Source organism: Cetorhinus maximus, chromosome 20 (genome assembly GCF_964194155.1).
Source record: "Cetorhinus maximus chromosome 20, sCetMax3.hap1.1, whole genome shotgun sequence".
Classification (NCBI taxonomy): domain Eukaryota; kingdom Metazoa; phylum Chordata; class Chondrichthyes; order Lamniformes; family Cetorhinidae; genus Cetorhinus; species Cetorhinus maximus.
Window position 1 is genome coordinate 70,919,693 of NC_135898.1, and position 23,178 is coordinate 70,942,870.

At 43.5% G+C, this 23,178-nt stretch overlaps 1 long non-coding RNA gene across 1 annotated transcript in view; it reads left to right on the plus strand.

Moving 5' to 3' along the window:
- LOC144694685 (uncharacterized) overlaps window positions 1-17,796 on the plus strand; it is an 85,853-nt gene extending 68,057 nt beyond the window's left edge. Inside the window, exon 3 of the long non-coding RNA XR_013579810.1 lies at window positions 17,582-17,796. This is a non-coding gene — a long non-coding RNA (uncharacterized LOC144694685). The remainder of the gene's footprint in view (window positions 1-17,581) is intronic.
- The last annotated feature ends 5,382 nt before the right edge of the window (window positions 17,797-23,178 follow it).

A 23,178-nucleotide genomic window follows, 5' to 3' on the forward strand; every position in this document is an offset into this window, starting at 1 on the left:
GGTAAGTGTAAGGTGGGAGGAAGGTGTAAGGGAATGTGTTTGAGGGGGGAAGGAGTCCAGGGGGAGGAAGGGGTCTAGGGGGAGGAAGGAAGTCCAGAGGGAGGAAGGAGTCTGAAGAAGGGAAGGAGTCCAGGGGGATTAAAAAGTTTGGGGGGATGGAAAGAGTCCGGTTAGGGGAAGGAGAAAGGGTGGAGAAAGAAGTAAGGGTGGAAGGAGTTGGGAAGGGAGAAGGAGTAAAGCTGGAGGAAGAAGTAAGACCGGAGGAAGAAGGAAAGCTGGAGGAAGGAGTGCGGACAGGGGAAGGAGTGAGGGTGATGGAAGAAGTAAGGATGGAGGAAGGAGTCAGGAAGGGGAAAGGACTAAGGTGAGGGGGGGGCTAGCGAGGGGGAAGTCTGGGGAGGGAGGAGTTCCGGGGGTGGCTGAAGTCTGGTGGGGGGAGGGGAAGGAGTTCCAAGGGGGGAAGTAATTCCAAGAGGGGAAGGTGTCCGGAAGGGGAGATGTCCAGGTAAGCAAACAAGGGAGGACTCTGTTGAGTCCTTGACTGCCTCATGAGGAGTGAACTTAGGATGGGCGTGGTAGGAGGAAATTGTGAGCATGACTAAGGGCAGAGTGAGGCATTAGGGTGGGAGGGTGAGGCTGTGACTGTATCAGTAGAAGGAAAGAATGACGAGGGTGGTTTGTTGAAAATTAGAGACAGAGGCAGACCCTGCGGGTGGGAAGGAGGAGGTCGGGGAGGTTAATGTGCATGGGGGTGGGATCTTCAGGAAAAGGGTTGTGGCGGGTAGGTGACATTCGGGGGGTGAAATGTGATGCCAGGGGGTTCGACAGCAATGAGAGAGAGGAAATGAGTGGCTGATGGAGGAGAAAGGACATGGGACCTGAAGAAAAATGTTAGATGCACGATGTTTACTAAATCGAAAGTGAAAACGAGAATCGTGGTGGGCGAAAACAGGTGCTGCATGGGAGTGTGATCAGTGGGTGGGCAGAGATGCAGCTCAGATGGAGAACTGAAAGAGAACCCCAGCAGGCAGCACTGAAAGTGCTCAGGACATTGAGATGAGTGTGTTGCGGGAAGAATCCATGTGCGTGGGAGAGTGCTTGCACAACATTCTGAAAGGCCCTGCCATACAACTCTCCCTCCAGAATCATTCATGGGCCCGTTGTGTGCAGTTGAACTGCTAGTGGGGGTAGGGGAGGAATGTAGTGGGAGGACTTGCAAAGCCAGTCAATGAAGATGAAAGACACCTTTACACAATATTCGGTGAAAGTGAATATATTATTTGATTGTAAAGTGACAAAATGTGTTCACCCGTGCAACCAACTGAATTTCTTAACTTTTGAACGTGTTAGACTTCTGGGTGCTGCCCTGACATCCGTAGCAGGGGTGGACACAACCTATGCAATGGTTGGCCCTGTAGCCTCTGATGAGTTTGGCATGAGTACCCTGGAGAGCCAAGGCCTTGGGGGCCTTGGCTTGATTTGGCTGTCCTCCTGTGGGCCAGGTGCTCCCTCTGCGGTGACAGAGGGTGAGGTTGAGGGGGTCACAGGCAAAGGGGCATCAGAGGGAGGACAACCTCTGAGACTCCTGAATGGATGACCTAGGGTTGTCCAGCTGCCGCTCCTCCTCCCTTCTGGTGCCCAAGGGCCCTGGACTGACTCCTTGAGGTTAAGGAGAACTTAGGGAGAAGTCGAGGTGCCCTGTTTCCTTCTCGCATTGCCACTGGAGATCCCCATACATGCACATGTGGGCACCACTTCACCAAAGAGCAGGTGGACGCACTCCTCTGACTTGCATGCCACTCTGTTGAGGGCTTCCGACAGCTCTGCGTGATGTTCCCCCACCTTCTGTTCACTCTCCACGATGGGTTGGAAGGCCAAATCCAGAGGCTCGTCATCTTACTTGAACCTGACAGGTGACTCTTCCCCAGCAGTCTTCCGAGTGCCAGGGAGCTCGGCTGAACCTGCCTCCTCCTGCTGTGGACACGTTCCATGTGGCCACCAAGCCTGCTCTACATCTAGGCCCCACCGAGGTATGTGTCTCTGCACTTTGATGGGTCTTCCAGCCTGTCTATTTCAAGCTCTTCAATGGAGGAGGCGCCCTCTTGGTTGAGGTGAGGATATGGATGGAGCTGAGGGAGGGACTGGCTGGCTGAAATTGCTGGTCGCTTGGCAGAGCTCCCTCTGACCAAGTGGAGATAATTAGTGCATGTCAGCAGAGTCAAAAGCAGGAGAGTGAGCACTCACATTTGCATTGAGAGAGGGATGATGTGGTGCAGGATCCTCACGTGAGTGTTATCCGCAGGTACGGTCCACGTCCTCACCAGTTAGTGTGATGGCACACTTCTCAAAGTGAGTGAGATGCCTAAAGTGGGCCACTCCACGCCTGGTCTGGGACCTCTCCCTGCTGTTGTGAGCCAGCTTCTCCTGCATGAAAACAAATGGAGAGAGTGTGAGGAGGAGGCATGGCACTGTATGGAATGTTTGTGTGGTGAGCGGATCCATGGATGAGATTAAGGCCTGAGCTCGAGAGGATATTAACCTGATGAAGATGTGAGGGTGTGTGTGAGATTTAGTGGTGTTGTCCCTTGAGGTGTGAGATCCCTGTGGATGTGTGATGGGTGTGTGTGAGTTGAGGTTGATGAGAAGAGTGACCTACCCTGGCAGAATGTCTGAGACCATTCATCCTGTGCAGCACTGGGTAACTGTCATCTTTTGCAGGGCAACGGTGCTGACCCGAACCACCCATGCTGGATTGGTGATCTTTCTTGCTGGTCTTCGTCCAGAGCATGGGTAGAGGACATCACGGCGGGCCTGCACTGCATCCAAAAGGCGCTCGGGGGACATGTCATTAAACCAGGAGAGGGCTGCAGTCTTCTTGCCTTTCAGTGCCAAGTCTTCCATGCAGCAGTCCTGCTCTTGAAGCACTGAGAGTTGTGCACGCGGCTGCACTTTAAATATAGCACCTGGTGTGATGACATGGTGGGTGAATGAGAGACTGCCCACCATTGAAATGACGTGTTTCCCAGGAATCCGTAATTAATGAGGTGGGATTGGGGCAATACGGCGTGAAAAACTGCCATTGCAGTTGATGGGTAAAACATCCTTTTCCCCACCTGCTACCACACTTAGTGCAAATCTGGGACATTTCTGCCCATGGTTTCTTGAGAGAATCCCAGATCTTTTCTGGAACATTCTCAGATTTCTTAACTCTCTAGGTCCACCCTTAAGCAATTAAATACAGTTACAAGGATCAGAGAACAGACAAACATCATCAAACCCAGATAAATCAAACCATTGAACAGTAGCGATGTCATATTTGGCACTCTCGATTCCTCTGGCACCTCCCCCATACCTTGGGAAAATTGGAAGATTATGGTAAATCCTTCTGATATCTCCACCCCACCTTGCTTTGGCAACCCGAAATGCAAGCCATCTGCACCAGGTGATTTATCTACCCTAAGCATTACTAGCCTTTCCAGTACCTCCCCAATTCTCAATTTTCATCTTTCCCAATGCTTCTACTACCTCCATTTCGACTGATATTTTGTCAGGTTCCTCTTCCTTAATAAAAATGATATAAAGTATTTATTAAGTATTCTAGCCTTGCCCTGCACCTCTATGTGTGTATATCACCTCCTTTGTTCCTAATAGGACTCACTCCACCTCTTACTACCCACTTAGTATTTCCATGGCAGAGCCGGACTCTTCCACGCTCCTTGACAGTGATGAGAACCCAGCATTTCTCTGAGTATGCTTATCTGTATATTCCTTTATGCCATCCTACTGAGGCCCTCATCTGAGTTCTCTGCAGCAGGACTGATCTGTGTCCTCATCCTCCGGGGAGCTGTTAAATGAACCACCCTTTAGCCCTGGCCTGACTGCATCCCACTCATTTTTTAATATTCATTTATGGGATGTGGGTGTCGCTGGCTAGGCCAACATTTAATGCCCATCCCTAATTGTGTTCTTGAACCACTGCAATCCATGTGGTCTAAGTACACCCACAGTGCTGTTAAGGATAGAGTTCCAGGATTTTGACTCATGACCGCCATGTACTGATCCCATCTCTAACCTAGCTTTTAAGATCCATGCAGCGACAGCATCTGAGTTGTTGGCCGGAAGTTTTAGATCCAGTGTGAGAGCCCCTTCGTCATTGTTGCGCCGTTGCTCTCTCTCTTCTTCCTTAGGCTGCTGTGGCTGGGCAGCTGGCAGTTTATAGGTGTCTGGAAGCAGGAACTCAGAAGGGGTAGGCTGGGATGAGGGATGCGGATTGGGGTGGAAAGCAGGAGGTCCATGGTCCCACCATCTGCAGCTTGCCCATCATGCCAGAAAGTAGGATGAGAGTGAGCTGGGATTTGAGAAGTGTCGTAAGACAGGAACACACCATCAACCTCTATGTTCTTAGCGATGCCAAATGGCATGGGCTCTGTCACAGATGATCCCATGATGCTGAGAGGCTACGTAGTGCTCAGGAGATGCAGGCATCCATTTCCCTTTCCAGTTCTGCTCTGTTCCTTTCCATTGCATTTCACCTTGTCCTGCAATGGACAAAATGTCAGTGATTGTGTTTGCATTGTGTTTGGGTGATGTTCCTGTCATAACTGAATAGCTGGAGGTATGTGGAGGCAGCGAGAGCTGGATGTGGGATTGGAATCATTGCAAAGCGTGTGAGAGTGAGTATCTGGATTTTAGGTATGAGTCCTGTGTACCAGCCACTACTATTGGGTGAGTGATGAGGGTGTAGATTGAGAGGCTTGTGGTGTGGTGAGTAGATGTCATGTGATGTTGCATTCATTGGCATTGACCACCCACATGAGATATTAGACTTCTTGTGGCATGCTGCCAGGTCCAGGGGGAAGCTATACGTAGTGAGTTGAACACTCTAGTCACCTACTTTCATTCCCTTCTGAAGGTGAGCCTTGAGGACCATTTTTCCAATTCAATTTTCCACCATTTAAATTCCACTAATACTATTCACTGCAGCTTCCCTTTAAATGGGATAGCCTGCCTTCAAGAAGAGGTATCTGCACCACTCTGTTTGGCTTCCTGCTGAGCTCTCTGGTAGCCAGCAGCACGAAGAAGAGGAAAGCAGTGCAGGACCCATTCAGCCACACACTACAAATGTGCAAATGAAGTGGGTACTCTAAATTTAAGTGCTGCTCACCTTGTTCAGAACCAGTGGAAGTAGATTGCGCATTATGGCCCTTGCGCCCAAAAACAAGAGCACACAAATTTCTCACCCTTGACTTCAGAAAATAATAATGGAACACGTATGATGCTGACTAATCTCAAGATTACGTCAATTTGCAGAAGCTTGAATTTTCCTTTGTTATGGAACAGGTCTTTCTTTCCATCTACTGTATCACTGCAGTACAGGCTGTCTTTTCAGACACAAGACTAACAAACATCCACTCCTGCAGCTGCACATCCTCCAGAAAATTCTCCGCTTCAGTGACATTGCTGTGTTCTGTCCAGATCTTCTTTCTGTTCTGGTGACAAAGCAATATTATTCCACATTGGAATAAGGGGAGAATCGGTTGATGCCTGAAGAAATTTCATCTTTAAGTTAATGCTTTAATGAACAAAGATTGAATAATGGTTTTTGGAAGGCTACTTGTTTTGTTACTGCTTCTAACATGACACAGTATAAGGCTGCAGTAAAGTTTACTGTCTAGGGACACTCGATTGCTGCACTTGAAACATAATAACAATCTTATTAAAATGTTTTACATCAATGTTGATGCAATTAAATATTTCATATAAACTTAATATTTCAGACAAAATCTTATATAAGAACATTACGCAATTGAAGTTTTCATCTTTCCAATTTTACACTACAGCTAACCTCTGATTGGTGTGCCATTGATTGCACACTGATAAGTTTAACAAACCATTGTCTTTGACTTAAATGCATGTAAATGTTGCAGTCTCTGTGAAACACTCTAGAAGAATAATTACATGTTTACTTAGTAATTCAAATATTTTGGAATTTATTTAATTGGAACCCATTAAATTGCATTTTTCGGTTATGATGGACATAAATTATTTCTTGTGGATTAAATTAAAAACTGGACCAGGTTAGCGATCAACTGTAGTCTTGAAATCAAGCCACCCCTGGAACTATCTGCACTGGAATCCAGCTGCATGTGTTTAGCCAACAGGCTTTAGTAAGAAATGGTATTTGTTCAGTTCATGATTTTTTTAGTTTATGTTCTTTGAAACTTCACTGTAGCAGTTGACTGAAAGGTTTGAAATGACAGGCAGAAGAGAAAGAGTTTTCATCAGCCTCACCATAATGGAAATAATGGTTCAGTCAGCATCTTCCAAGCCCCTATAAAGAACTGTCCATCTCCATAGAAATATCCATTCTGAAACCTGTAAAACTATCTGTATACCTTGGTCATGTGTGTTCCAATAATGTACTTATCAACTGAAAAGGATTTTAAACAAATCAAATAGGTGTGTTCAGCGTTTTATCAACTCAAAAATAGAATCTAGAGAAACTGTGGAATTTAACTCCAGACTGAGCTCAAGATGTCTTTTTTTTATTCTTTTACAGAATGTGGACATTGCTGGCTAGGCCAGAATTTATTGCCCATTCCTAATTGCCCTTGAGAAAGTGCTGGTGAGCCATCTTCAGGTCATGCCTGGTTTATCTAGCGGTACACATATAAATGTTGGTGGAATATGGATAATGGAACTTTTTTTATTATTCGTTTACGGATGTGGGCATTGCTGACCAGGTCAATATTTATTGCCCATCTCTAATTGTCCTTGAGAAGGTGGTGGTGAGCTGCCTTCTTGAACTGCCGCAGTCCCCATTGTGTAGGTGCACCCACAGTGCTGTTAGGGAGGGAGATTCAGGATTTTGACCCAGCAACTGTGAAGACACAGCAATATAGTTCCAAGTCAGGATCATGAGTGGCTTAGAGGGGAACTTCCAGGTCGTGGTGTTCCCATGTATCTGCTGCCCTTATCCTTCTAGATGGTAGGAGTTGTGGGTTTGGAAGGTACGGCCTAAGGAGCCTTGGTGAGTTTCCCAGTGTGTCTTGTAGATAGCATACACTGATGCTACTGTTCGTTGGTGGTGGAGGGAGTTAATGTTGGTGGAAGGGGTGCCAATCAAGTGGACTGCTTTGTCCTGGATTGTGTCAAGCTTCTTGAGTGTTGTTGGAGTTGCACTCATCCAGGTAAGTGGAGAGCATTCCATCACACTCCTGATTTGTGCCTTGTTGATGGTGGACAGATTTTGGGGATCCAGGAGGTCAGTTACTTGTGGCAGCATTCCTAGCCTCTGACCTGCTGTTGTAGCCACAGTCTTTATATGGCTAGTCCAGTTCAGTTTCTGGTCAATGGTAACCCGCAGGATGCTGATAGTGGGGAATTCAGCAATGGGAATACCATTGAATGTCAAGGGGTGATGGTTAGATTCTCTCTTGTTGGAGATGGCCATTGCCTGGCGCTTGTGTGGTGCGAATGTTACTTGCCACTTGTTTACCCAAGCCTGAATATTGTCCAGGTCTTGCTGCATTTGGATATGGACTGTTTCAGTATCGGAGGAGTTGCGAATGGTGCTGAGCATTGTGCAATCATCAGCGAACGTCCCTACTTCTGACCTTATGATGGTCATTGATGAAGCAGTGAAGATGGTTGGGCCTAGGACACTACCCTGAGGAACTCCTGCAGTGATGTCTTGGAACTGAGGTGATTTACCTCCAACAACCACAACCATCTTCCTTTGTGCTAGGTATGACTCCAACCAGCAGAGAGTTTTCCCCCGATTCCCATTGAAACCAGTTTTGCTAGGGCTCCTTGATGCCGCACTCGATCAAGTGCTGCCTTTCTGTCAAGGGCAGTCACTCTCACCTCATCTCTGGTGCAGAATTTTCAGGTTAGTGGGCGGGTGTGATCAACGGGCCTGAGAGCAACTGGAGAACGAACCGTTGACCACAATTGGCTCCTGACCGCAATTTCATGCTGGCTGGCCAATTAGCCGCCAGCCAGCGTGAAAAGCACGCTGAAATGCTCAGTGCTACTGAGGTGGGGGCGGGAGGAGGGTGGGTGCTAATGTAAGCGCGGGCGAGCGCTGAATGAAAGCTCCCTGAAGGCAGAGAGCTGCCTCAGGGAGCTGTAGACTTCGAAAGTATTAAATAAAGATTTTAAAATCAGAACAAAAATCACCAAGCATCACAGTCACCTGAACATATACATTATAAAAATTCTGTCCATAGACCTTTTTTTATTTAATAACAGAAACGTCATCCCGCCCTTGGATGGGGTTTCATGAAAAATGCAAAAGCCGCCTAGCCAATTCGCCCGTCTGCCAATCATGAGGTTGGACGGACCACGAAAAATCGGGGACAATTACAACTTTAATGGGCTTAATTGCCCTCTTAATTGTTGGCGGACGCGCTTCCAACTTTTGTGTGCACCCACCGATCAAAACCGCGCAAGCGCGGGATGACATTGGGATGCTCACATGACGTCATCATGTGCTATTTTACGCTCGAGTGGGTCGGGCGCACATCCGCATGCCGACCTGAACATTGTGCACCTGGAGTTCAGCTCTTTTGTCCATGTTTGAACCAAGGCTGTAATGAGGTCAGGAGCTAAGTTCCCCTGGCAGAACACAAACTGAGCGTCAGTGAGCAGGTGATTACTAAACAAGTGCCACTTGATAGCACTGTTGGTGACCCCTTTCATCACTTTACTGATGATCAAGAGTAGACTGATGGGGCTGTAATTTGCTGGGGTGGATTTGACCTGCTTTTTGTGTACAGGACATACCTGGGCAATTTTCCACATTGCCGGGTTAATGCCAATGTTGTAGCTGCACTGGAGCAGTTTGGCTAGGTGCGCGGCAAGTGCTGGAGAACAAGTCATCAGTACTATTGCCGGAATATTGTCAGGGCCCATAGCCTTTGCAGTATCCAGTGCCTTAAGCCCTTTCTTCATATCACGTGAAGTGAATCAAACTGGCTGAAGACTGGTATCTGTGATGCTGGGGACCTCCGGAGGAGGCCGAGATGAATCATCCACTCAGCACTTCTGGCTGAAGGTTGTAGCAAATGCTTCAGCCTTATCTTTTGCATTGATGTGCTGGGTTCCTCCATCATTGAGGACGGGGATATTTGTGGAACCTCCTCCTCCAGTGAGTTGTTTAATTATCCACCACCATTCACAACTGGATGTGGCAGGACTGCAGAGCTCAGATCTGATCCCTTGATTGTGGAATTGCTTAGCCCTGTCTATCACTTGTTACTTATGTTGTTTGGCATGCAAGTAGTCCTGTGTTGTAGTTTCACCAGGTTGACACCTCATTTGTAGGTATTCCTGGTGCTGCTTCTGGCATGCCCTCCTGCACTCTTCATTGAACCAGGGTTGAAACCCTGCCTTTGAGGTAATGGTAGAGTGGGGCATATGCCGGGCCATGAGGTTAAAGATTGTGGTTGAGTACAATTCTGCTGCTGCTGATGGCCCACAATGCCCCATGGATGCTCAGTCTTAAGTTGCTAGATCTATTCAAAATCTATCACATTTAGCGCAATGGTAGTGCCACGCAACATGATGGAGGGTGTCCTTAATGTGAAAACAGGACTTTGTCTCCACAAGGACTGTGCAGTGTCACTCCTACTGATATTTTCAAGGACAGTTGCATCTGAATTCAAATTACCCTGGGTCTCTGAATTTCTCCATTAGCCTGAGCATAATGAAGTGAGTTGGTTATGTGAATGAATCCATATACCTTCACAAAGTTACGGAGTAATTTATTAGCGAATTGCGGACCATTGTCTAACATCACAATGTCCGGAATACCATGTGTTTCATAAATTCTCTTTTGTGATTGAATGACTGCTTCTGTCATGATGCTGAGCAATCTGTCCACTTCAATCCACCTTAAGTAGTAATCAATAACAATAAGGAATATCTTATCTTTAAAATCAAGTACATCCATTCCCTGGCATTCCCACAGCCTTGATGGAGAAGTATAAGGTGATAGTGGTTCTTTTAGCTCTTGGCTGTTCACTGCACACATAAGGCAATTGGAAATCATTTCCTCTATAGAACAAGTAATGCCTGGCCATCAGACTGATTGCTGGGCTCTCGCTATTTGTTTGCTATCCCTAAGTGACCTTGGTGAACTCTTGGAAGACTATCAAGCTGAAGTGTTCTCAGAATGATTATTCTGTCATTATAAATTAGGAGATCATCAATGATTGTGAGATGCTTTCTCTGTAGTACTGGATTGTTAGGAGTACAGTCTGGCTATCCTTCCAAACAGTATTCCTTTCTCTGGACACATTCATCATCTTGCTTTGTGCTTATTTTATCTCCTGCAGCTTATTCACTGTAGCCAGTAGATGTTTAGTAATGAGTGGTGTTTAAGCTTTCACCTCCTGATGAAGTTCAAACCTTCTAGTTTAGTTCCTTCAACGGGTATTCTTGATAGTGCATCTGCTGTCACCTGATACTTCCCTTGGACATACTCAGTTACTGAACCATACCTCATTAGTCTTAGTCAGAAACGTTGAATTCTAGGCGGCATCTTCATAGTCTCCTTCATGTTCAGAGAGTGACTAATGGCTTATGGTCGGTTTCAATTTTAAACTGCAATCCCATCCTGTAGTCTGAGAACTTCTCATGGGACTATGTTGCTGTCAATGCTTCCTTTTCAACTGCAGCATATCTTTTTTCTGTGTCAGTGAGTGATCTTGAGGCATAATAAACTGGTCTACGTTTACCATCTCTTTGTACTTGGAATAAACTTGCACCCAAACCTGTAGGTAATGCATCTGTTGCCAATATGGTCAGCAGTTCTGGATCATAGTGCGTTAAAATTTCAGGAGAAATTAGAAGGTTCTGATCTACTCAGAAGCATTTTGCTGGTCCATATTCCAGCACAGTGTTGACCTTGTCTTAACAGCTGTCTTAACGGTTCATTTGTTTCTGCCAAATTTTAAAGGAACTTGTCTACTTGGTTAACCATTCCTAGGACCCTCTGCAGTTCTGTAATCATCCTGGGTTGTGGAAACTCTGTAATCACCTTTATTTTCTGTGTGTCAGCTATTATCCCTGAGGCTTCCACGAGGTGCCCTAAAAATTAATCATAGGTTTTGCAAGTTCTCATTTTCCATTCAATTTCAAATCTGCATCCTGTAGAACTTTCAGGACTGCTCTCACTCTACAGTTACGGAGCAGTCTACGAGTATTGTTCTCTGGAATATTTCTGGGGCAGATACAATTCCAAATTATAATCTATTAAAGCAATAATGACCGATTGGCATTATGCAACTGGTCATCAGTCTGGATTCTTTGTCCAGAGGCAGCTGCCAAAATCCTCTATTTGCATCTAATTTGGTGAATATGATACTTTTAGTTAGTTTTGCAAGACTCTTATCCACTGATGCCATTGGTTAGATCGCACATTCCACTGGTTTGTTTAGTTGGGTCAAGTCCACACAGGTTCTAATTAAGCCATTTTACTTTGGGACCATGACCATTCCCGAACACCTCTTTGTTGGTACTGTTACTGGAGAAATAACCCCGTTCTGTAGTATGTGCTCAATTTCACCCTTGACTTTGTCCAAGAGTGGGTGAGGGACCTCCTTTGGTGTGAAGAGGCAAATCGGTTCAGCATCAGCTCTTAGGGTAACATGGTATTCAGTCTTCAGATTTCCCAAGCCTGAAAATAATCTTGGAAATTCATTCCTGAATGTGCTACTGTATTGCTCATCAGCAATTTCATCAACTTTATAGATCAGCTTAAATCCTAAGTATGCCTCCCTGCTTAACAGCAAGAATTTTTGGTCCTGTATGACATACAGAGATTCAGTGATTTCTCTATCCTTGTTTTTTAGTTTGCCAGGTGTTGTCCTATGACTGTCAATGTAACCCCACCTGGACCTTGTAACTGGATGGATGATGGCTGTAATGTAATGTACTTAAACCATTTTACTTTGTCAGATAAGACAGCACCTGTCCCTGTGTCTAATTTGGACTCTGTGGGGTGTCCATCCACTTCAAGTTTAATGCTCCAGTATTTATTTTCTGTTTCATGTACTTCCCCTAGGAAAGTCATTTCCTTTCTCTGTGGTTCTGCCACTTATTCCATGTGGTTTGGCCTTAATATTGTTCTTTCCTTTTGCAGGCTATTGATGTTTAAGATTGGCAGATAATTTTAAAAGCTTCCCACAGCTTTAACACTCTGCTCCCCCACCTGCGAATTCTTCCCAATTGTACAGCTTTTTCCCGCCAAACCCAGAGCATTTCAAGATGGCAGTGGTGCGCTTTTTCCCATTTTTGCAGGCTTCTGTTTTGATGCACTTCCCCTCTTCTGGCCTACATATTAAACCTCAGTGGGACCTCGCTTTCTTGTGAATAAACACTCTAGTTTGCTTTCTCAGCTCAGTTTGCCTCAAAGTTTGTACTGCCTTAATTAAAGTTAGATCTTTTCTTGTTTGCTAGAGATCTGATAGAGCTTTATTTAGGACCCCAACCACTATGCAATCACCAATCAATTCATCCCTTAATATTCCATAGTCGCAATTTTTTTCTAGCCTGTTTCGGTTGTTGATGAACAAATCCGTGCTTTCACTTGTTCTTTGTTTTCCCTTGTTCAATTTGCCCATTCTATAATTAGGTTTTTTAAATGCTGAAAAATGAATCAAATACGTGCTCTCTTAAGAGCTTGAAGTCACATTGACTCCCTGTCTCAATATTACATTGTCAGCAATAGCTCCAACTGCATAAAGTACTCATCTGATCCTTTTGTTCCTTTTTGTGCAAACCAGATGCAGTTCTATACCTTGAAAACCTCTTTCTCCAGTTGTCTCAATGCTGAGCTTCTTGCGAGCCTTCAGTGTTTCAGAAAAGCTCTGGGAATGACAGTGTAGATTTCATACTTGTACCAAGCTCTGGACTTGTTGCTGCTTTACTGATGCTGCTTGTTGACTCTGGTCTGTGTTCACTACTGTCCGGACTCCAGCTCGGTGTCTCAACTTGCATCAGCTGCACCTGTGATGCTTCGACTTTTGGGTGAGTCTTTGAATCTGATCCTTTCGTCTTTCTTTTAAGGATCACTTGACTTGACAGGTCTGTAAGCTGCTTCTTGGAGTTTTTCTGGATCTTATATTCACTGTCCACTACCACCATGTTTCGTTGAGTGTTTGGAGTCTAGATAGTGTTCTTCAGGGTTTGTATACTTTTCTTTAGTAAGCTACACAAGACTGTGGTTTGTTAAAACACATTATCATTCATTTACCGTTTTATGTATATCTTAGGAACTCTGCACAAGGTTGGACTTTCTCCTCCCTCCAGATCTCTCTTATGTAGTCATGTGACATTACATCATAGTTACTTCAGCATCAGGTGCTTCTGATGTTAACCCTTTACTCTACAGGCTGATGTCCCAGTGAACGGAGGCGAGCCTTTTAACCTGCCAGCCTCGATATCTGCCCGCCTCCATTCTCACTGCAGGCCTGCTTAGGGAAGCCATGTCCCTGACTCTATCCTGACCCTGGACTCCCTGGAGGAAAATGACATAATACGTATAGGTTCCTTTAGAACTCAGGAACGCAGTGTCAGGAAATGGCCCGATTCGCGATACCTGAGTCTATCTTGAAAATCAGCCGTTAATTTTGCTTTTGTATTACAATCTTGTACACTGAAAATAGTTGTATAAAACATATATAAAGCAAACCAAACTCCTCCTTAGATATTGGACTTAGGCTGTTTCAGTTGATCATATATCGCTTAGTACTTTATATACTCCTCAATGCTAAATTTTGTGATGCTGTTCTTTGTATTATCATTGATGTTAAATAGATTATTCTTTCATGCATCACTGTGTCTGACTTCACTTTTGATGACTATCAGAAGCTAATTGCTTCACTAGTTCACATTTTGCATCCTGTAGTAATTCGTTATGCAGGTGTAACCAATCGTATCATTTAGACTGGGACATATAAATAGGTCAAAGGTGACCGAGTTTATGCCACAGGTGTGAATGGCAAATCTTCAAACAAGTCTTTTGATGTGAATGTGTGGGAAAGCGGAGAAAGATTCGTCTTGAATAAGACTGATAGATTCATTACAGATTTGGGGTTCATCTCTCTAATTCTTTTACTTTGCAGAATTTCAGCTTCAAGGATTTCTGCTTGTTGTATTGCAAAGGACATGTTTATCAAATTTTGCACTTAGCTCACTGCTCATACTTTATACAAAACTGAAATTTGAATGCTTAATATTTGAATATTTTGGTAAGTGTTCAAATGATCAATGAAGTTTGTTGGCACAGAATCATGTTCACAACTCAAACGGCAAGCCATTGTCTGTAAGTCTTGGCCTGTATTGAATTAATATTAATAAAAATTTCTTTACATGCCTTTGTTTATCAGTCACAGCTAGTTAAACAAAGACATGGTTGTTATGTATTTTGTGGATATTGGCACTGGGCCCATCTTCAACAGGACCTTTGTTTATATAATCCACAATGCAAACCTCAGCACTGATGCTGTTGATAATACTGACCTGCAGGTGGTGCAATAGAGGTGTATTAAACAGAATGATATATGAGGAGCTAATATCTGTTTAGTTGACAGATGAATAATTATCAGGATAATGTTGAATAAATTTACTTCCATTTCCATGGAAACCTATTTTTAATGTGCCAAACGTTCTCCAAATTCAAGAAATATTTACAATTTCTATTCAGCCCACACTGTGGATGTCTTTTGATCAATATGCCAGTTGAACTCTTAAATGCCAAAACATGGGTAGAGAAATAGGAAAATGGAAAATACAGGTAGAAGGATTTTAAACTGGGAGTGGGAATACTGCCCTCACTCTGTGGGAGATAAGCAACACCCTCCTGACCTCAGCAGGGTGGGGCCCAGGAGATTTTAACTCCCAGGTCTCACCAGTTGCCCTTCTGAAACAGCAAGAAACAGGAGCTGACTGGAAGATCTGAGCATAATTCTAGACTGCAGGAGGCCACCAACCAGGATCGAAAGTCTGGTCATCAGCACACAGAAAAGCAAAAGGGTTTTTGGAAGTTCTTATGATCAGGAGTGAGGGAGCCAATGACAGGGTAGGCCTATGATTTATTTGTGGGACCCATGGGAGCAATTCTGCTTCTCCTAGCCCCACATTGCAAGTTAATAATAAAAGTTTAAAAGCATATTTGTTTGGGCCTCTTCTGGCCATAGATTCTCTTCTCATGGGTCCCAATGCCTTTCCTGCTCAGGCCACCAGTTAAAATTGCAACTGGGGCTCGGTTACATCACCGGGATTTGCCTGCTTGGTAATTTCTCTCCTATCATTTATATTTTGTGCTTCAACTGGTCCCCGTGCCTCCAGCTCATTAGCTGAAGGCTAAATAACGGATGTTAGTGTTAATACTTGAGTGGAGAGCAGGTGAAATGTCCAACACAAGTCTTTAAGACTGGGAAGAAAAGGATGTTTTATAATGGATCCCCAAACAATGGCTTCCAAGAGTAAGGGCAACATGATGCAGATTTGGAATTGAAGGCTTTTCTCCCAGGATTCCAAAAAAACTATAAATACATGGAACTAATGTAATTGGAAATGTGGCAAAAATGTTCTGTGGAATGAAGAGATACTGAACAAAAAGAAACAATTTATTTGCTGGCTTGGCAAGTTCACTTGAACGTAAAGATGGAGCCTTAGTTTAATATCTCATCCAAAAGATGGCAATGCTCCTACAGAACTACACTAAAGTGTCAGGTCCGGAGTATGAGCTTAAACACCTGGAGTGGGGCTTGAACCTATGGAATTCTGACTCTGGTCACTGTGCTTGGCTTCCACTGAACCATTTTCTCATTGACTTGGATGGTTTCAATCAAAATACTTTTAAGATTATTTTTAGGAAGATAAATATTTTAAGAAGTGACATTTTTTCTCTTTTTGTTTAATTTAATATGATGAAGGATGATGAGCTATCTTCACATGTTTGACTAACTGACAGCATCAGGCAGACCTAGGTCAGGTATGGAATAATTCAAAGCAGTCAGGAATTCTCATGGTGTACACAACAATCTGCATCAATTTATAAATCTGCAATTGATTCACAATAAACTCCCAAGTAATGCATTTCACTTACTTACTTCAGTGTTAGATAATAAAATTTTCATCTCTGATTACTTAATTTTGACACAACTGTTCCTCAAGAGATTTGTGTCTAGCAAGATCCCTTATGGAACTATCCCACTAATGTTGTTGTGGCAGCTCAAAACCATGCATTTGTCAGGGTAAAACTGCCTGCTGAATTAACTGTATTTACAAATGGATAAGTTTAAATACTTTGAGTTGGCATTTTCTTTGAAACTAAATGTCTACCTTACCCAAATCTGCACTGGCATGATTCTTATTAATTCTCCTGTTTTCCAATCTGTCTTTTCTCACTAATTATGAATGAACAAACTAATTTGAGGGCAATTTTGTAAAATGGCATTTTGTATACTGGGGACTGGATTAAAAGGGAAACTCGAATGGTCATTTTATTATAATATCATAACTATCATCCACTAATGTATCATCTATTATTGTGCTCTAATGCTACAAATACAATGAAAAATATCAAATATGGCCAGACATTTGCTTTGGAAACTTTAATATGATGATAAATGTAGACTGACCTTTTAATTTTATATATTTGTGAACGAGAGGAGAGGGAAAAGCAGAGATGAGGGAAATTTATCTGTAGATTTTACATTAGCATCAATATCTGGTAATATAAGTAACGTGGTAACTGTTTTTATTACCAAAAAAATCATATGTACCAAATCTACCATTTGTGAAAATCATTCATAACTAACAGTAACATTTCTCATCCCATATGATTAAGAGATAATTTAATTCATCATGAACAGTGGAACATTGAAAAACCCAAATACAATTTGTGATTATATATTTTAGTGTTCATGCGATGAAGGGGTTGTCCTATGCTGAGAGGCTAAGTAAATTGGGCTTATATTCTCTGGAGTTTCGAAGATTGTGAGGTGATCTCATTGAAACCTACAAAATTCTGAGGGGGTTTGATGGGGTAGACACTGACAGATTGTTTCTGCTGGCTGGGGACTCTAAAACATGGATGGCACAGTCTCAGGATAAGGGGCCAATCATTTAGGACTGAGATGAGAAGAAATTACTTCACTTAAAGCGTAATGAATCTTTGGAATTCTCTACCTCAGGGGTTTGTGGATGCTCTGTCATTGAATACATTTAATGCTGGCAATCTCTGCCGAGATTGTTGGTCTCTCAGGGGATTAAGGGAAATGGAGAGCGGGCCGGAAAATGGAGTTGAAGCCCAAGATCAGCCACGATCGTATTGAATGGCAGAGCAAGCTTGACAGGCCATTTGGTCTACTCCTGCTCCTACTTGTGTTCTTGTGTTAAACATTGATTTAATCTAACTTGACGTAGGGAGAGCTAAGTGGGGAAAAAAAGAGGAATTGGTGGGCTGAATGGCCTATTTCTGTGCTGTAATATGATTCTGTGATTCTATATTACAGCAGTAATATGAAAATGTTTGCATGAAGACAGTTTTTATTCTGTTTTGCAGATACAGGTCTTGAAACAGCAGTGATCCTTTCTGAATTGGAGCCCAAAAGGATATTGTACCATCAAAACAAAAAAAGACAATGCCTCCATTATAACCCCTGAAGTATTGCAGGACTATCCCAGGAATTCTGCATTTTTGTGCCATTGAAAGGACTTGGTGGAGCTTACATCAGCTGACAGCTGGCATGAAACCCTTTGAGGCTGAAGGGCTGCAATCTTTACTTAGGTAAGGTAACCAATCATGGGGGGGAATCATTATAATGTCTGAATATGAAATAAGGCTGCTTTTGGAGTTAAAGGGCCAGATTTTTGAATTGCAGGTGGGGTCAGGAACGGGCGTGGGCGCAATTTAAAAATAGCGTTTCCGGAGGGCGTCTCTGGATCCCGACACCTCCAAGATGCACTCCAATTTTCAAAAGGAGGGAGGAGGAATGGGGACCCCGCTTGCTTCTAATTAACAGCCCATTAAGTTCCTTGAAGAGCTTATTATCAGGCTGAGGAGGACGAGAACGCAATTTTCAAATGTGAATTCAGTGAACAGGAGCTGTCTGCTGCACGTTAGTGCATAGCTGTTAGATTCAATGGGAGAACTGAAATTTTTTTTGTAGTGAAATGTATCAAAACCTGGGGGATCTTGTGTTATTGGATTGTGAACATGGCCTCTCATTTGGCCACATTGACGCCTTTTTGCTGGCGCTCTGAGGTGCCACCTGCTCTCTTCGGCATCACAACGACAGGCCCCATCATGGCTGACATCTGTCTTCTCCGCCAGTGCTCTGCAGGCAGCTCCCATCTCTTGGAGACACTCAGCTCGCCTCCAGACCAATTAAGGCACTCGTATTTCAAAATAGTGTTGCATGAATAACACAGTCGCATCGCAGGGTCGAGACCCAGAAAGTATTCAGGTGCCAGGTTCCCAACCTCACTTTGAAGCCTGGCCCAAAGACTCTGAAAAATGTCCATTCTTTTTACTTTATTGGGGGAAATAAATTTTGTAAAATGTACTGATTCTGAACTGAAAAGTTGCAGGAAATTACTAACCAAATTATTCCAGAAACTTTGTGAATTTGTTTGGAACTGCCATCTTGATTTTTCAGCTGGCTGAAATTTTTCTAATAAGTAACATAAAATAAGATGAGTTAAATTTTCTGCCTACTGACCATCTCTTGGAAAGGCTAACTTTAGTTTGGAAACCTGGAACTAAATTCAGATTTCCAACTGGAGCTTGAATTATTTTAACTTACCAGTGTTGAAAACACTGAGAAAACAAAAGCCTTTAAATTGAGGTCAGTAACCGATATTTAACTGATGTTAACTGATCTTTATTTATCACTAAAGTCATTGCACAATATGCTCCAGTAGAATACTTGTTCTCAGTAAATTTGCATTTCGCTCTGCCTCATTGTTTTTATTAAAATTTTAAAAATTCCCTCTGCAATGATAAATTGACTCAAACTTTAAGGTAATTTTAAGATTATTGGTGCTAAACTCCGTTTCCCAGCCACCAACTCCATCCCTCTTCCTGGCCACTGTCTGAGGCTGAACCAGACTGCTTTGATCCTGGGTTGAGCTACTGACCTGATATCCTCTCCATTACCAAGACCGCCTACTTCCACCCTTGCCTTAGCTCATCTGATGCTGAAACCCTCATTCCTGCCTTTATTTACCTCTAGACTTGATTATTTTCCTTCTTTCCTGGTCAGCCTCCTACGTTCCTTAAACCTGGGTCATCTAAAACTCCTCAGCCCATTTCCTAACTCGCACCTTGTCCTGTTCACCCATTACTCCTGTGCTTGCTGACTTAAATTCACTGCCAGTCCAGGAATGTCTTGACTTTATTATTCCTATCCTTGAAAATGGGTACCTGCATTGGGTGAGACAACATGATTTATTCATAAGATTGAGGATCAAATTGTGGCTCTTTCATTAGACACAATGGTTGCTGCATTTAAACAGAAAGACTTACACTCATGTCTCAGAAGCTCTGAAAGTATTTTTCACACAGTTACCTTGGTCTGTTATTATGTAAACAGACATGGCACCCATTTTGTGCAGGCAAGGTTCCAGAAAACAGCAGTGAAATGAATGACCTATTTTAGTTGGTAATGGTTGAGGAAGGAATTTAAGTAGTGAGTGCTGACAGAAATCAGTGCAGTTAGGCTTCTCATCCATCTTATAAAAAGCAGCATTGGGTGCCATAACATAGGGAGGACATTGTGGCTTTAGAAAAAGTGCAACACAGATTCACTAAGATGCTGTCTGATATGAGGAAATACAAATATGATGAAGAGTTTACTAGTATGAACGAATTGGATAAGGAAGATAGAAACAGACTGTTTCAAGTAGATTATGGCATTGGCTATAAGATTACATGTAAGATATTTAGAACAGACGGTAGGAAAAACTTTTTTTACCTGAGAGTTTTGAGGCTTTGGAATTCACTTCCGGGGTTAATACTTGAGGCTGACACCATATATGTCACATTCAAGTCTAAATTGGATAGGTGGATAGGGGAACAGGCCAGGAAAATATAATTAAAATTATTTGCTTGGACAGAGGGTAAACACCGACACAAACTGGTTGGACCAAATGACTCGTTTTGTGGTGCAACTTCTACATGGCCTGAATTTTTCACTCATTAGACGTGCACAATCGGCGGGCCCGGGAGTGGTCAGGAAACGGGCTCCCAACTGCGATTTCATGCTGGCTGGTCAATTAGTGGCCAACCAGCAGGGAACGTGAGCTGAAAAGTTCAGCGCTGCTGGGACGTGGGTGGGAAGAGGGCAGGCGATGACTTCACTGCGGGCGTGGGTGAGTGCTTCCACTGAGCTCTCTGAAGGCAGACAGCTGCCTCAGGGAGTTTCAGACCTGCAAATGATAAAATAAAGCACAAAAAAGCTGCAAGAAAATGTCCATGCAGCACAATCAAGCACCGGAAAGCACACCTCATAAAAATGCATTGCCCAGATATTTCTTTTTATTTTATTTCCTAATGGAGATTTCATCCTGCCCTTGGATGAGGTTTCATCAGAAATGTAAAGGTTGCCTGGCCTATTATCCTTATATAATACATATAAGGGTACAGGTATGTAGCTGACTCCATCCTAGGTTGTTACCCATCTCTATCCATCTTTAGACTAACTCTGGCTCTGGGTCATGTGCCTTCTTACATCACAGTGTGGGTGGTACTGTGCTCAGTCCCACATTAACCCTGTACATCAGATCCTACTACTACACCTCCCCCTAACCCCCCAAGTCTTTATCCCATGGATATAGAGTTACTTTTGTTTATTTCAAGATTTACATTGTTATAGGTCTTGTGCATTTACCTTACTATTACAACCATAATGCTATCCCAACATTATTGCTGTTAGAGTGTTAACATTAACACCATTTTCGCAATCCCATCTGCCCCCTTCAAGTCCTTGAAGTTAGAGGTTCAGACGGTCTAGAGGCCTTATAATTCCTCCACATCTCAGCGAGGGGAGGCTTCGGCCCAGTGAGACATAGACCGAGTGAGTATATTTGGGAATTTGGTTCAAAGTGGGAAGTTGGTGCACGGTGGGGGGAGGAGGTGCTATAGGTAAGGTTCACTGCAAGAAGTGTAACTTAGAATAGAATGCTGGGAGTTGGGAATTAAGGGAATTAGCGAAGGACGGAAAAGAGGTACTCTTGCTTTCTGCTTTCTAATTTTCTCAGCCTTCAGCAAGTGGTTGTATTCTGCTACAGGAGAAGAAGCTAGTTATTTGGTGAATATCTTGTAAGTAACTAAGGTTTATTCTATTCGTAGGGTTCAAAATAGTCTAGCAACTGGTGGTAAGGTTAATAAAATATATAAAAATAAAAGTAAAATATATAATTGAATAAAATAATTAAACAGTAAATTAGAACACATTAAGGATGTCAGGAGAGGTGATGTATCTCAGCTGCAGCATGTGGCAGCTCCTGAATGCCAGTTTGTTCCAGGGCAAACACGTCTGCAGTAAGTGTTTGAAGTTTGAGCAGCTTCGGCTCAGAGTTTATGAGCTGGAGGCTGAACTACGGACACTTCAATGCGTCAGGGAGGGGGAAAGTTACCTTGATTCTTTGTACCAGGAGGCAGTCACACCTCTTCGGACAGGGTCTTCTGATTTGTTCAGTGGTCAGGGGCAGGACTGCGAGTGAGGCAGGTAAGGGTACTCAAGGGCAGGAGCCTTGGCCCTTGCAATTGTTCAAAAGGTTTGAAGTTTCTTTAGCTTGTTTGGATGAGAGTGGGGGCTGCAGAATGGATAAGCGAACTGGCCTTGGCACTGTGGTAAAGGAAGCCATTCAAATGGGGGGAACAGAAAGGAATGTAGTGGTAATAGGGATAGTATAGTCGTAGGGATTGCCACTGTTCTCTGCAGCAAAGAGTGTGAGTCCAGATAGCTGTGTTGTCTGCCCGGTGCCAGGGTTTGGGACATCTGCTCGGGGCTGGAGAGGAATTTGCAATGGGAGGGGGAGGACCCAGTCATTGTAGTCTATTTAGGTACTAATGACATAGGCAGGACAAAGAGGGAGTTTCTGCATAGTCAGTATGAGGACCTAGGCACCAAATTAAGAAGCAGAACCTCAAAGGTCATAATCTCTGGACTATTACCTGAGCCACGTGCAAATTGGCATAGGTCAAATCTGATTAGGGAGATGAATGTGTGGCTCAAAGACTGGTGTGGGAGAAGTGGGTTCCGGGTCATGGGGCACTGGCACCAGTACTGGGAAAAGTGGGATCTGCAGTTCACAAGTGGGACAGTTCACACCTAAATCGTACTGGGACTGGTGTTCTTGTGAGCTGCATAATTAGGGAAGTAGAGAGGGTTTTAAACTAAATAGTGGGGGCAAGGGATTAAATTTGGGAAGATGTGGTAAATCAAAGAGCAGAGACAAGGCAAAAGGAAAAGGTAATATTATGGGAAATGAAAAACAGACCATTATAGGAAGGGATAGAGAGTATAAATCTAACAGTAAATCAACAGATGAAACTAGAGGCTATAAAAAGAATAAAAGGATAAAACTAAAAGCATTCAAAGCAAAACAGATGAACTGAGAGCGCACATAGAAATAAATAATTATTATTTGATAGCCGTTATGGAGACATGGCTGCAGGAGGATATGGATTGGGACCTCAATACAAGATGATTAGGAAGGACTGGAAGTGAGAAAAAAGAGGAGAGGTGGCTCTGTTAATGATGGTATTTGCACAATAGAGAGGGATGACCTAAGTTCAGGAAACCAGGATATAGAAACGGTTGGAGTAGAGATGAGAAATGGTAAAGGCAAGAAATCTCTTGTGGGAGTTGTGTCCAGGCCCCCTAACAGTAACCATATGGTAGGGTGGAGCATAGAGGATGAAATAATGGGAGCTTGTCAGTAAGGTGGGAGATTTTAATTTACATATAGACTGGAAAAGTCAGATGGGCAAAGGTAGCCTTGATGAGGAGTACATTGAATGTTTTCGGGATAGTTTCTTAGACCAGCATGTTCTGGAGACAACCAGAGAGCAGCCTATACTAGACCTGGTATTGTGCAATGAGATGGGACTAACTAATGATCTTATAGTGAAGGCACCCCTCCATAGCAACA